Source organism: Bombus impatiens, unplaced genomic scaffold, assembly GCF_000188095.3.
Source record: "Bombus impatiens unplaced genomic scaffold, BIMP_2.2 scf_0463, whole genome shotgun sequence".
NCBI classification, from domain to species: Eukaryota; Metazoa; Arthropoda; class Insecta; order Hymenoptera; family Apidae; genus Bombus; species Bombus impatiens.
Window position 1 is genome coordinate 2,510,936 of NT_176882.1, and position 15,841 is coordinate 2,526,776.

General features: G+C 39.4%; 1 long non-coding RNA gene across 1 annotated transcript in view; it reads right to left on the bottom strand.

Annotated features, from left to right (window-relative positions):
* Positions 1 to 15,835, bottom strand: part of LOC112213068 — a 110,768-nt gene extending 94,933 nt beyond the window's left edge. Inside the window, exon 1 of the long non-coding RNA XR_002946947.2 lies at positions 13,034 to 15,835. This is a non-coding gene — a long non-coding RNA (uncharacterized LOC112213068). The remainder of the gene's footprint in view (positions 1 to 13,033) is intronic.
* Between the last annotated feature and the right edge of the window lie 6 nt (positions 15,836 to 15,841).

The window sequence follows — 15,841 nt, forward strand, 5'->3', positions numbered from 1 at the left end:
ATATTATTTTATTGAACTATGTATGATGCATTTTAGTATGTTCCATAATTCAATAAAATAATATAAAAGAACAAACGTTGTGCATCTATTATTTCCTTCTAAAACGAAAGGAACTTTTCGGACAACCTAATACGTATAACTGTTATTTAAAAGATGGATAATTTATATTACTAGTGTGTTTATGGTTGCCGCGTATAAATTGCGACATGGTTCGTAAAACTTGAAACGGAGAAAGAAACTGCCGTAACAGGATCGTTGGTAGAACTGTCGGTAAATCAATGTACATGTAGATTAAAGTATAATGGGGGATGAGTAGTACAAAAAGAAAGATGAATAGAGCTAGCCAATTTAAAATTCCAGTATTTCAACCGTGAGACCATTACAAACTTCACAATTCAAAATCTTGTTCGTTAACATAATGTTTTTCCCAAACACGAGAGAAGGACCGATCGTTTCAATTAATTAAGTCGAACAAGGATCTTGTGGTATTCTATCTCTCCATACGCCGTATGGGATCCGACGATAAAACGGGATCGCGGTAATTAATTGAATGGCTGCAGGCTTGCGGGCACGTTGTAAAATTTATTAGGCCGACCAGCTGAGAAAAAATGTTGCCCTCCCCTCCAAGGAAATTTTTCTCCCGATTAGCCGGCCAGGATTTTATTCCCCGCATTGGATTCGTGCCAGGATTTCGGAAAACCTCGGCCTGTCGTAAAAATACTCGGAGTCGAAGCCGAGCTTGTCCAGTACGAATTTTATCGGGACGACCCACTGACCCATATCCCACGGAATTTCTCTTCTTCATCGAAGATCTACCTTGTAGAGTGAAGCCAACGAAGAGATGGAGCAAAAACGTTCGTCGACTAGATGTGATTAATCATCCTCGGAAATCTAACGTGTAACGCGAGGCCTTTCTCTACGCGAATGTCCACGTCGACAGGCTAAAACGAACGAGAATGTCTCCCCTTAATGCCCCGGCTATGGCTCCGGTTTACGTTCTATTTCCGTTCGCGGTAGTAAAGCGACCAGCACGAATAAAATACGACCGTGCTTTCGCGAATCTGAAAACCGATACCACGTGGTGAACACACGGTAGTCCAACGCGAGGTGGCCTCACGTGTGAAATGGCAAAAATGTGACTCCCTCGAGTCCACTGTGCGTTCTTCTCTCCTTTAAGACTACGTCCACCTCTATTCTGCCATTTCCGTCTCGGTCTTTCGTATACAGTTGGCTTAACGAAAAAGTACTGCTCAAATAAATCCCAAGGATTATCCAGGACGAACGTGTTCTACCTTTGGTTCGATTTCCTTTCCTGTCTATTTTCTTCGTCGCCTCCGCGCGGCAGTAAAGGGACCGCTGTTGTGTCGGCCAGTGGAAACGGTCGACGCTGGTCAGACCTAATAGCAAAAATCCGTGGTACAGCGGATACCGGTGCTGGAAACCGCAACCACTTCAGCTCCTGTTACCGTCTTCGATTCGTTGGAAATCATTTCTACGTCATACTTCTTTCTCTTTTGCTTCTTTTCTTTTTTTCTGGTTTTTCATTCGCCGTTTTTCGAAACATACTCTGATACACGGTATTTGTCTTAGCCGTCATTCTTCGCGTTCCATCGTTTTCGCGGATCAATCCCGTTTCTGCGATCTGATTTTAACTCGGTTCCCACCATGGTGCGCTGTTTTCAATCGCTCGTGATTAATTAATGGGCAGATACTACGTTTGTCTGAATCTAAAGGGATTTTTTTAATTCCTTCTGCCTGTTCCAACTTTTGTACGGATTTATTTGTAAAAAATAAATGCGTTCTTTTATTCGCGTCATACGTGTTCTTTAATGTAAGAGACGCTAAATAAAATGAAGCTTGTAAACAACAAATCTAAATGTTTAATATTTACAGTGTGACAGATAGATATTTATTTGAATATCCATCACAATCTTCTAAAAATTTCATTGCATAGCATAATGATACTAATTTAGAAGTGAACGATACATATTTCGCGCAAAATTTATCGTCACTCTATACACGCTATACGCGCACAGTGTTCGCAATTTCACGCGTTTCTTCTCCCTATTAACCCGTAAACGAGCTCGCGAATAAAACAGCAAAAAAAGATGCTACCAACTTGTCTGTCTACAACAGAACAAACTACTAGAAGTTAGAATGATTATGCGTCCCTTTACGTTCCGCGATGCTCCAAACTTTTTAATTCCGCTTTTGATCTCCTTTACACCTTCCTGCAGCCTGGGTACAGACGTTCCTCGCCCACACCACTTTTTACACGTTCACCGACATCCCACAAACTTTTTCTACGCTTCTCAAATACGTTCTAACTACCTCGCCTCTCGCGGATACATTCTCCTTCCACTGCGTTTCAGATTCACGCCCAGAATCAGGTCGAAATTAATTATTCCAGCAGAAGCAACGCGCGCGTGTTTCGACATTCATCAACCATGAAAGACACGGCATAACAGAAAGCCCGAAGCGGGGCGGAAACTGCAAAATCAGCGTGAACCGAGGCGCCATACAGTCACTGATTTATCTGTTTACCGAGCTCCTTCTCGCGAGCAAGATTTCACGGATGAACTACGATCGACCCGCGACAAAAATTTCTCCAGGGTACTGGCGCAACTTTTTCAAACTTTGCCAAGTTTTCGCGCGTCGCGTGTTCCGCGAATCTCGATTCTCCTTGGCCTTCTATCTTTCTTCGATTCGACTGCCCTTCGTCCGCGAGATCTTCGATTCCTTGGAGACGAGTAACATTCTGTCTCGAGATTTATCGTTTCGTTGATCGTAACCCAGTTTCAATCGCCCTCTCTCACTTTCTCTCTCTCTCTCTCTCTCTCTCTCTCTCTCACTCTCTCATACCCCTTTCTCTTTCTTCTTCTACTCTGAGTCGTTGGAGTTTGCTGAATATCTGTAATGGATCGTATCCGGAACTTCCATTAAGCGCTCTCGCGTACCGCGTTTTGTTCCGCGAAACAAAACTCTCCCTTCGCGAGGAGCATGAGCTTGAGACTACGGTTTTTACTCTCGAACGCTTCCAACTTGAGATCCACCGTTCTGTGGCGATAAGACCCGCTTAGTGCGGGAGTGGAAAGTTTGCCGCGATTTTTTCCCTGCTTTTCTCGATCGGCTGTTCTGTGTTTGATATCCGTTTTATGTGTTTGATATCCGATATTTATTATTGTGATTTCTCCTTTTTTTTTTTTACGAATTTTGGAACATGCGGGAAATTTTGTTGGGTATATTGGAATCGATAAAAAATATATGGTCAATGTATGCATATAGTCGAAATGCTATTGGAAATATTTTCTCTCTCGTTGACACATTTAGCATGGTATTGATAGAATGAACGAACAAATCTGTATTTGACAGCCAATATATACACTATCATACTGTTCATTCTTCACTTTATCAGAATAATTTTACAATTTATTTACATCAAGTAAAGAGAAGATTTAACGTATACTGTATTTTAAGTGCAATGTAATCTTACAGACAAACAAAATTTAAGTCCCTCTTGACTGTTAAACGAAGACAAGGCTATAAGTTAGAAATTTTGGTAAGAAGCTTAGACGAGATAAGGTGCATTTACAATTAAAACTCTTAGTTGAATTATGGAAAACAGATTGAAATCTTATTCCATTTCTCCTTCCCTCCCGCCTTTCCTTACAACCTATCTCTATTTTCTCTCTCTCTCGTCTTTTGCTTTTTTTTATTCTTATTCCAGTTCTCTCCTCTCTCGCCTATCCTTTCTTTCAACTCTTTCCCTTCCAGTCTTTTTATTATTTTTTTCCTATCCTTCCTATCTTTTCTTTCATTCCTCCTCCTACCTTTCCCTGTTTCCAACTATTCTGTATCTTCCCTTCCATATCTTCCCACCTTTTCTTCTTTGTCCGCTAAAAATTGCCCTTCTCCTTTCGTTTTATGCTCAATTCTTATTCCACTCTTCCTGATCTTCCAGTTCTTTGTTCCTCCTCACCTTCTTTTTTCATATATTTCCTTTCTTTCTTCTTCTCGGTTTTTTACTGCCCTTTCTACCTTGTAGTCCTACGCCAAAAATGACATTACAATGACCATATCTCACAGGTAAATGACATAACATCGTGAAAATTCGAAACACGTCGGTTTTATATATGTGGCCAATGTGGTCATGCGAAAGTTCTTGCCGAGTTGTTGCTATGTCACGGAATTTTCACGGTGTAGGATGAAAGACTCTCGTGGAAATCGAGACTAGCGTCTGACGAAATTTTCAACGGAGGATAGGAAAAGTTGTCGGCGGTGGTGAACGTTTTAATCGTGCCCGCTGCTCGCCTTCGGCCGTCGGCGTTTTCTATTAAAATTAGCGTACATCCTAGAATATTAAAAAGCGTCGGATAATCCGCAAGATTCCCCTGAAAATTCCATGGAGGGTGGAACGTTTCCATTAGCAGTACGGGCGGTGAGCAAGCCGCAAAACTGCACTTTCTACCCCCTGCTACCGTTAGATTTCTCTTCGCTTGGCTAGCCTCCAGGATTTTTAGGAACATCGAGGACGCCGCTTCTACTTACTCCACCGGTTATACAACATCCTCGTTGTGCCGTTCTACAGTTAATTACACACGAGTATATTACTTGGCGAGAATCAGGAGATCGTCTTTTCCTAACACCAAATTCAACATCTTCGTCACTACCATTTTCGCCTATTGTAAGATATTTTTCGTATTTTACGTCCTATTGACGTTTGATTATTAAACGACGGATTTTTAAGAATTTAGCAGAAATTTAAAGTGGCGAACGTATACACAGTATACACATAGTCCGTAAAATTGTATAAAATGAATTATTGAAAATATACTATTCGTTGGAATATTTATCGATTGAAACGAATCTTTCTATGTTTTTCGATGATTTTGAACTACACGAACTGGTAGTAAACCAATTGCCAATTTGTCACTGATCTCCGTAATTCGGTGTGTTCACGTCGCTGTAGTAACATTTGAACATAAATTGAGTCGTACAACAAGATTTTTCAGTTTCTTTCGACGCTTGGGAAATCCTCGATCCCTGAATCACGTCAGCAAAAAAATTCAATCTTCGATTCCAGAATCGAAGTCAATTCGTTCGAATCTGACCGCAAAAACTTTGTCGCGATCCCCGATGGAAGAAGATACCTGAATCGAGAAGAACATCGGGAATTTCAATCTCGACGAGTCGATAAACGGAAGTCGGCACTGCGACGCGGAAGTTCACCGGGCGAGGACCGCGTGTTGGAAACAATGGCAGCGGAGCCAACCGACTTCCCACCACCTCTGACAACTTCGACAGTTAATACGATTTCTCGCGTGATGGGCTTCTTTGTGAAATTCTCCTCATGCTCCTGACAATTATCGCTGGATTCGCGAATTATGCGAACCACGGAATGCTTTCTATGAGGTTCAAGGATTGTCGTAGAGTAATTCGGAGAGTAATTCATTTTTATATTGCGTTTCATTCAGCATGAATTTGTTTGAATGTTACTCTTGCCTATATAATGTATCGTATCAGGACAAAGTTAAAATTAACTGATTCAGACTAATGAATATTGTAAGGATTTTCTTTCTTTCAGAATTTTATTGCACAATAATTTATCAATTACTGATATCTGTAAATTGACAAATTACGAATTGTAGATTTTACATTTACAATTTTACAATTTTGTATCAAATAGAATAACCAAATGACTAATTAGTGTTTAAAATTTAGTTGCAAAGATGAATATTATTTTCCGAGTTTTCAATGTAAGAGACGTTTTCTTAAGTGAAATTAAAGATTTTTTATACCACAGGATACACATGTTGTATAGACTTGAATGGCGCCAAAAGTAATTGTTATAGAACTGTCGTTTCTTTTTTTTTTTTTTTTTTTTGGTAAAGAATATACCTTTTTATAAAATATGTTTTTATCTTGAAATATAAATGTATTATTTATTACCTCCTAGGATGATGATAAATGACGTGTTAGCGAAGGAGACACGATTTAATATGACGAGAATGAAAACGAATAGTAAATGCAAAATGTAATTAAAAAGACGTATGTACGCTAGAAGCAATAAGCGATGAGCACGTAAAAGTTATCGAGATATCGAAAATATCGCATTATCGCATACACTACGTTCCTGTCATTACCGGACGACTGACAAAGTAAAACGCGCCAACGAGTATTTATTAGCTGATTGTACATATACGCTGTTGTTATATCCGACCGATCGTCAATCTCGACAGAAAAAAAGAAAACAAACAACCGCATACATTTGACGCAAGCTTGAAATAATTATACAGATAAAGATGAATCTTTCAATCTCAATTTATAAAAGCCGGATGTGAAATGTTTCCCATATCGCACGTTGAGCCGACAACAGAAAAGAGAACACGCTGCAACGATGAAAAAAAGGGAGGAGAAAATAAAAAAAAAAAAAGAACGGGGCACTTTTAATAAAACGTCGCCCTCATCCACGTCACGAACGACCGAACTCGCCATTAGAACATAAATCACCGGATTTTTCCACAGCCGCGCGATAAACGTCCTTCATACGCGATTACGTAACGCTAATGCAAACTCAATTCGCGAAAGCGTGCTACAAAATATCGAAACATTAACGAATCGAAGAAGAGGCAATCGTTTGGTAGCCATTTGTTTCTCGTATCGTTTGTCACGAGCACCTCTTCGAAGCCATTTTCCGTTTAATTGAAACGCGATCGAGCACGCCTATAATTAAAGCGCCATGATCATCGAAATATTTTTTCCATCTAAAGCGATACGTTTCACCATTGGTTATTTCGTGCAAGCCAGCTTCCCGTGTTCGTTGCCATCGTTACCATTATCGCAGCCCGAGCAATTATACTTTCTCCTTGTTTTCTAGAAGGAAACGACTGGTCCGTGACACAGAAATCGCCCCAATTTCCACGAAATTTAATGCTTCGAGACACGCCACCATCGCCACGGCCAAAAATACCTTGCCAGTGGAAAAATAAATCCTCGTTTCGACTTCGTCGCACACAGCTGTGGTCGGTGATTCTTCAACGACGATTTGCATGACTAACGATCGTTATACATTGATAACATATCTTTACTCCGTGTTATCAGTCTTAACTGTATTCTATTGTATCTGTTCTGATATACTGGATGAAAGGAGAGCTACGAGTTCGAAAGGAAGTGTCGATGACTGACATTTCCCAAGAGCTCTTATAGTGGCAAACCAAAGCTTATAGTGACAAACCAGAAGACAATCGAGTAAATTCGAACGGACAAGAGATTGACTTATTTATTTGCCTGCACAAAAGACGCGAGCAATCGGATTTCCGTGGAAAACGTTAGTACGTTCCGTCGCATGGTTGCCTTCCCTTTTTTCTCTATAGCGTGTAGCAGCTAAAATTGCGTAATGCCTTATACTCGAACAGATTGCCTAGTGCGTAATGGCACTTTAATTTTAACGAACGAGCGCGCGCTACTGCGCTACTACGCCATTATGCCATTCCGTGAAATAATTTCCTTCTTAATTTCCTTACCTCCTCCTTTCCTTGTCTCGTCTACGTATTCAATTTCTTTTCTTCTTTTTTTTTGTTTCTTCTTTTTTTCTCTCTACAACGTATCAATTTCATGGAACGAGAAACATGTAGTTAAAAGCGACAAGGGCATAGCAGTTCTGCAGTCGCCAGGTGAATTCGTAATTTCTACCATCGCGTTCCACGTTAATAACATTTTCTTCTGTGTTATTTGCAATGTTTCTGAACCAATTTCTTGCTCCATTAACGATCGTGTCCGAATTTTCTCTCTTGTTCTATTTAATTAGTATAGAAGTACAGTGATTGAGATACGTCTGACCACTAGCGTGCCTAATCTACTGTGCTGACTGCCACTTTCGCGATCGATGATAACACCCGTGAACCACACTTATTGCAAATAATTATTTAAGATTTCGTGCTGTAACCGATCAAAGGCGTTATGTTTGAAATTTTGTTGAAAAAGAGACTATTTCTTATAAAGAGCAAAATAAATTGAGTTCTAGGTTGATTGAGACATACACGCGATGAATGAATTCTAAAATATTTTAAATAACGTCTGTTTCAACTCTGTTTTATCAGTGTGTTTTATCAATATTCCTACCTAATTATTCTTCTATCCATGTTTTTGTGAAGCTATCTTATTTTACGATTAATCTGTATTTTGATTACTGTCGTTTTAGTGATTCGATAGAAAGAGAAAAAAATTTGTGTCTTTCCCTTTAACAAAGTTTAGTTCGTATAAATATACGTGGTGACAGTAGATTAACGTAGCATCAAAATTATAATTTCCCTTCACGTGCAACTTACCTGACCAAAGACCTAATTATTCAGGTTTAACTAATCCACTAATCTAACTACTTTGAAGTCTATGAATGTTAATGATGTCAAGTGACTAAACGGCCAAGATTGTCCTACATCGAAACGAGATATTTTAACTTCAGATGATTTAAAACAAGAAGTCAAATATTCTTACCGAAACACCAAGGAATCCGAAGAGATAACGCGTCGAACGTCTCCGAAACATCAAGAAATACAACAGGATGTCGTATTTCGGACCTCGTTGTGATAGATTTCTCTTGATGACTCGCATAAATTACGAGCACCTTTGTTCTTGTCGACACGGTACGTGGTCGGAGTCACGCTCGACGATCCTGTGATTGGAACTCGATATTCCAACGATATTATCGATTATCTCCCCTTGTCTTCGGTAAGATTAATGGAAATTAGCGCGCGTCTCACAGCTCGCTTCCCTGTCAGTTCTCCATATAACTTCGACTTCGATGAACAATGTACCCGTTAACATATACGTTTATTTACATTTTCTGGTCGACGTACACAGGCTTACGAAAGTTTTCGAGTACCCGTAGACACCGTGAGTGGACGTATTTTATGTGAAATATTTTGAGATTGCATTAACCCTTTGCACTCCTACGTCGAGTGTGACTCGACGTCAGTTTTTATCTCAGGAACTACTTTGTCGAGTCCACTCGACATTCTTTCAGTCCCACCCTTTTTTTGTGAAACGTGCGGAAGAAAATCAGGATTGCATCCTGGAAATTGTTTCAAGATATATCATGGACTTAAAAATTACAACAATAGTGTGAATAAAACTGATATTTAAGTGAATTTATTTCTTCCTTTATTTATTTAAATTGTCTTATTTTTTAGTTAAAATAAATTTCAAATAAAACACTTAAAAGCGTTGGAAGCTGCTGGTAACGAGATTGAAATAAAATTCGGAATGCAAGAGGTTAATGCTATTATGAGACTGGATTATCACGATTACACGAGTAAAGTTTGAAAATATATTATAAATATTTATTTAGTGCGAGTATACGCATATTTTACAGAAATCACAAAAGTATTTAAACAGAGAATTATTCGTTGTAATGACAAGTGTCAATTTTCAGTGAGATCATCTCTGTCGTTGAAGGAAATTTCGAAATAACATGTATGACATAGACGTACAAATTTTCTGTGATGAATGTACAAATACTATCGTAGTATATAAAATGTATATGTTTTAAATTATCCTTCCAAACTGTCGTATGCAGAGTAACGATGTTTATACGTGTTTATATCCAAACGAAATTTTGACACTGTATCGAAAAAGAATTCTTTTAATCGAGTGCCACCGTTCCGTGCTGTAAGTTTCATGAATATTAAACGAACATGAATATTTATAACGGTGTTGTAATTATGTTGACGAAATCGCCGACGCAACTAAATACTGCGAATAATTACTTCGCAAATAGCCGATTTAATGCATGCTCTACGCAACTGTATTCAACAGACTCTTTGTATAATTATGTACATGGTACATAACGATAAACTGGCATTGTCGAACATTTCAAGCGCGTCTATTAAATGTTCCTCCTAAGCTGAATAACTTGAACCCTTAATTACTATTCTGTGGCTCTGAAATACCAAATACCGCCATAATTTAAATCTCTAGTAATACGATGCTATATCTTAACACACATTCCAAAACATGATTAACATTTTAAATATGGAAAATGAAGTTTGCTAATTCCAATGTCTATAATAATGAATGATGCAAATAACAACTAAACGATTTTGGAACCTTTAATAATTATTTCAAATATTTTTGCTATATTTCACATGAACAATGAGAAATTATATCCCGTGTGTATCGTAGAAGTGAAAAATTATTCGGCCCGACATAGGTTCCATAGTAATAAGTATAATAAACGCACGTTATCAGACGTCCTAGCGCTGAAAGGGTTAATCAAGTAGTCGATTTTTCTCGAGATCTTACAATGAATAGACATGTACTGCATAATTATATAACTTTATACTTCAAAAATATTAATCGTTGGTACATTTATTTCTGCAAATAAGTATGTTCTCCTCGTACTCGAAGATACGCAATCGTTGCAACAATATTTTTATTTCACCGTAGCTATTAAGGCTTAGCCCTCGTTCTAATATTATCGTAGTGCAATAATACTATCGTAATGTTATTTACAATCATGCAAACGGTAACTTTTTCATCTTTGCTTCATAGACATTCCATCGTTCTTTGCTCTAGTTGGTTTCTAAAATAAGAAGAACGTACTGTTGCGCAAAATTTCACCTGTGGCAACATTAACCGATTAATTTCCTTCGAAAGCTCTTTTTAAGTGATGAAAAAAATCAGTAAAAGGAGAGAAAAAGATATGTCACTGTTTCCGAAGCATGAATTTGGGAATAAAAATCACACGTCGATTTTATGGGTCGAGCCCCAGAAAGCTGGAGATCGGCCATCGTTCTTGAAACAGATTCCAAGAATTACGAGGCTTCCGGAACGAGGCTGTGCCTCGTAAATTTCCATCGTGCCGCTGGCTAGCCTCACTCTCCCCTGCAATTTCCATCAAATTCGTCTCCTTCGCGTGTAGCCGACACGAATTCAATGAATCTCGTGGCGATCGAACGTGCCACGTGTAATTGACGTTCGGATACTTTTCTATTTCCAACGTGATAAACAACCATCGAAGCTTCGGGATGTTACACACTGTCTATTTGCAACGTAACGGAGAAATATCGATTTAAACAGGACAAGTTTTTAGATTAATTTGTCCATTCTCGATATTATAGAAAGGCAATTGTAAACTGCTGGCTATAGACGCTATAGATACGCTTCTCAATATTTCGTTGGATGTTATTTAAACTAACTGGAAACGACTACCTATTGAACCTAATACGTATACTCGCAGCGTAATATTAAATATTTAACAAAACGAAATATTTACACCGCGTATAAATAATATTCCGTAAATCTCTGCTTTACACGCGAATGAATAACAAAGTAAAAAGATTAAAGGATTACAGTCGGTTGCGTAATTCCAGAATTTATTTTAGCTATCGAAAGCTGCTACACAGTTATACAACTTCGATGGCGAACGAAGCGTCGAATAATACGAAAACGAGGAATTTCACGCAAAACTCTGTTCAACCCCGAACGATGAAATATCAAAGGCCTTCCCGAAGGAGCATCTCCAACACAGATCTCGCCGCTTCATCGACGTAAACTCGATTCCAGAATATAAAATCCAAAGTACGAGTATTTTGCATGAAGGTTTTACTACCAAATGGACGGGAGGAAATAGAACGAACGTCCTTTATGCAGTTCGACCGAGGTCTCTAGATCTACGAGGTCAAACGAGCATCTTCGCAATCTCTGATTCATCCAAAGAGAGAGCGAGAGAGAGAGAGAGAGAGAGAACGTCCAAGTAACTTAAACGAACCGTCCCTTGTTTCTTGGCTCCGAAAATGAATTCTTCCTTAAACGTAAAATAGCTCGCGGTCTAACATTCCCCGAAGACTTATCAGGCCACGAAATCAGTGGGTACGACACAGGACCTTAGGAAATCTAGTTTCCGTGGGATCTACGGGATTTAAATAAATTCCATTCGCACGGGAGTGGCAGTTACAGAACGGACCCTGAGTAAAATGCAAACGCGGCTGAATTATTCTTTTTTTCCAGGAGAGAAAAACGACAGGCAAAAAGAGAGGGAGAAAGAAACGTGGAGAAAGCAAGGAGAGAATAAAGAGAGAAGGGCAATTGTATTCTATCTACGGTGGGGCGGCGCACCTTCCGCTGTTTCATAAGCAACAATTTCGTTTTCGAGGCTGGGAAAAAAACCTTTGCCACCTTCGTAATGCGGACAAAGCAGGCGGACAAAGCAAATCCCACGCGAACCGTCACGAGAACGGTCGAGTTTTCCCTCTAGCAAGACGCATCACGCTCGTTCGTGCAGACCGCGTATACACGTCGGTTAAACGCGAAGCCTACAACGCACAGAACGACGCGAGTCGACTACGAAATTCTACAGTACAATTTATGCTGATTTATATGCATCTAGCGGTCCAAATCGGTACCCCGTACACACGACCCTCCACTGTTCTCTCCATTTCTACCCGCTGCCTGTTTCCACGCATTTCGTTTCACACGATTTCTATTTTTCTTCCTTCTTCTTTTTACTACAAATGTATGTGCTTTGTTCGAGAGCTAACATCGAGTTTCGAAGCTTCTATGCCACAGTGATATTCTATGAGAAGAATGATACAAACTGTATAGGATCTGTATAGGAACTGTATAGGACTGTCGTATAGGATCAATAGGAAGTAACGCTGTTAGTAATATGGATCTAAATTGAATTAATTTTATTTTCTTTCGTCAATTACTCAATACTTTCTATTCGTCGCTTTGAATTTGTGGTTTCGATTTGGAAAAAAATGTAATGTTATTCGACTTCGTGCCACTTGTTTATATTCGTTTAAATAATTTTTCAATGTGCAAAAATGCGTGTTTACAGAATAGATTGAGATTGAAATTCAACTTTTATTTATATGTTTTCAAAATTCGTAAAACAATGTTCTCTTAAACGATGATGTACGCATAATTCGAAACTACTTTACTCAGTACGATTTCGAAATTAACGTCACTTACGCAATGTAAGATTCGAAAAGATATTCTAAATACCAGCAGAGACATAAAAACTATCACTTACCGTGTGCTTCTCCTTTCTGCCCTTCCGTTCCCTTTCCGCGAAATCTCCGTCGCCAAACTTCTTCTCGTATCACAACACACTCGCGAACTCCGACAAAACAATCGACCAATGTAAACACTTATACTTATACGTATATCCATCCAAATTTCGCGAAGAAAATCTTCGACATTAAAGTTTCTCGAGACCGTGTCGGACCGAGGACGTTTTAATCGGCACGCTTTTTACACATATCTACCCCGTGTCTTTTTTCTAACCCAGTTCGCGTCGCGCTGTCTCAGCTTGCCGGGAAACTTGAGCAGTTATCCCGTTGGCACGACTCCGCGATTCCGGTACTGACTGTCGGCACAACAAAGGGCGAGCTTCCCCCGTGAATGCTAATCGTCGCTGGGTCGTCGGATTAAAGCGAACCCCGTTGATCCCCGATGTCTTTTCAACGTTTCTGCCCCCTTACAAGGGATCAAACGTGACTGAGGAGAAAACGCTTCGCCTCTCTCGTCTCCTTTTTCTTTTTTCTCTCGTGCAGAAAAGAGCGTGGTTTCTAATCAGAAGTAAGCGACGGGTGGAGGAAGCAAACGATGGATAGAAGTTCGACTGCTACGCCATAGAGACAGCTTCTATTGTCGATGACGAACAAAGGCTTGGGAGTAGCGTGGTTGTAAGATGGTCACGGTATCGTAGGTGCATTGTTGAAATAAAGCCGACCTGAGAGTTACGCGATTATGAACTTGCTCGGGCCAAAGTTTGTTAGACTGTTGCGCAAATCGGAACGTAACTACCAACTAACTCGACCGCGACGCATCGGTCGAAGACCGACGAGAACTGAACGATTTCCTTTCCGTGACCTTCCGATTAGAAGTCGAAATGCACGGAATTTTGAATGTTATTGGTCTACGGAACGTTTCCACAAAGTTTCCTGATTGGTTATCGTCGACCGCGTAAATGTCACGAGTTTCAAATCGCCTTAAGCGACACGTTGCATGGTGCCTGGAACATTTACCGCGATCGATGGACCGAATAACCTTTTGTATTATATTTTAACGAGAAAGGTTTTAATATTAAATCTACCGATTTACAATGTGTATGTAAATGTACTATATATATCGGGATGATTATAATTAAAGTAATATGATGAAGATAAATAGGTACGGTATTATGTAAAAGTCTTAAGCTACTTAAAATGCAACGATATTTTCTTCTCATGAATGAATATAAGGATACTTGATATTATTATTTTAAATTTATTTCAAGTCCGTTGTTGCTTCTTAATAAGCGTAATATTTCGAAACTTGTTGGTAATTTAATAAAAAAGATATTGATTAATGTCCAGTCGTTCTTTCTGGGATCTTCTCAAATAAATTTTCAATAAACACACGTTATATTATACAATATTTTGTTTTTAGTATTTCAGGCGATTTATGTATGTCTTTAACTTTCTTTTTTCTCATTTTAAATCGTTCGACGTATATATCGTGCTACGTAACATTTATTTTACCCTTCTACTTGTTGAAATAATTTTCAAAGACCTGTGAACCGGAAAAAATTACAAACGAATAGCGTCACAAAAGAATTGGTTTCTACGTAACATTGTGTAAAAATATTCCCTTGCTGGATCATCTATCATAGGTAATCCAAGACTTTTGCCCGATACTAGTTCAGTTTCGATGAAAATTAACGTTAATTCCATCGGAAACGCTGTCATGCTGTTATCAATTGCAAAAACCAGAAAAACTTTGTTAGTTCCAGTGTTAAGAACTATTGAGATATGCATAATTTTGTGTGCTAGACTAGATTGGCCGCGTAGTAGTGACACACGTACGTGAATATGAGTGTGTGGAAGTATGTGTGTGCGCGGTGTCTCGAAAAACAGATGAATGTTTCGTTAATAGTGTGGTGCGGAAGATGGTGAGACAAAGAAAGTGCTGAGACGTGCGCTAAAGTATGTCGACGAAGACCCTGGAAATCGTTTATTAAATAAACCTAAAACTATTTTAACTTGAATTCTAAGTGTAACCTCGGTGTTCCTTTACTTTTATTTCGGCAATTAAGATCCACAATTCTCAACAAGAACGTTTACACTTTGCCTGTTATCGTCCATCTCGCGATAACTCAGCGCAGAAAAAAACCGGAAAATAAACGATAACGGGCTATCGAAGAAAATTCTACTTCACGAATACGTGAAGCACGATTTGCAAGACAAAGGCGGAATACGATTAAAAGGGGTTACGAGCGTGCATTTCTGTTGTTTTACATGAATTATTCGCAAGTAGTGCGAATAGATTCCAGCGAGCCGATAAGCGATAAAAGGGCAAAACAACGTTTTATCGGGAAAACGTTACTAATGCGGTTTACAAGGCGTTAACGACGATGCCGCGTCTCTCCTAATTATCCCTTTTCAACGGGGAGCGTGAGCAGCAGCGTCGAGCTGCGTGTCTCGAACAATTAAGACGCGACTGCTCTCCCTCCTTCTATTTCTCTCGTCCTCCTTCGTCCTGTATTCTCTCGCGATGCTCACGTTGCAGCCAGCACGAAAACTCGATGGAATAATTTCGTAAGTTCCGACGCGTTATACACCTGACAAGCTGCGCTCTTCCGCTCTCCAACCCCTCTACTACTCAGCCCCTTTCCCGGAGTAATAAATCAGCTTTCCTCCGTGTTGGAAACTTCTTTATCCTGCGTGCAGCTTACCTCTGTTCGCTCGCTCTGTATTCGATGGAAACACGCATGGTTGGTGTTCGTCACCCCCATCGACTCGACCCAATCATTCAGCTATATACGTACTTACGTTTCTTTGTCGCGCGATGTACAAGT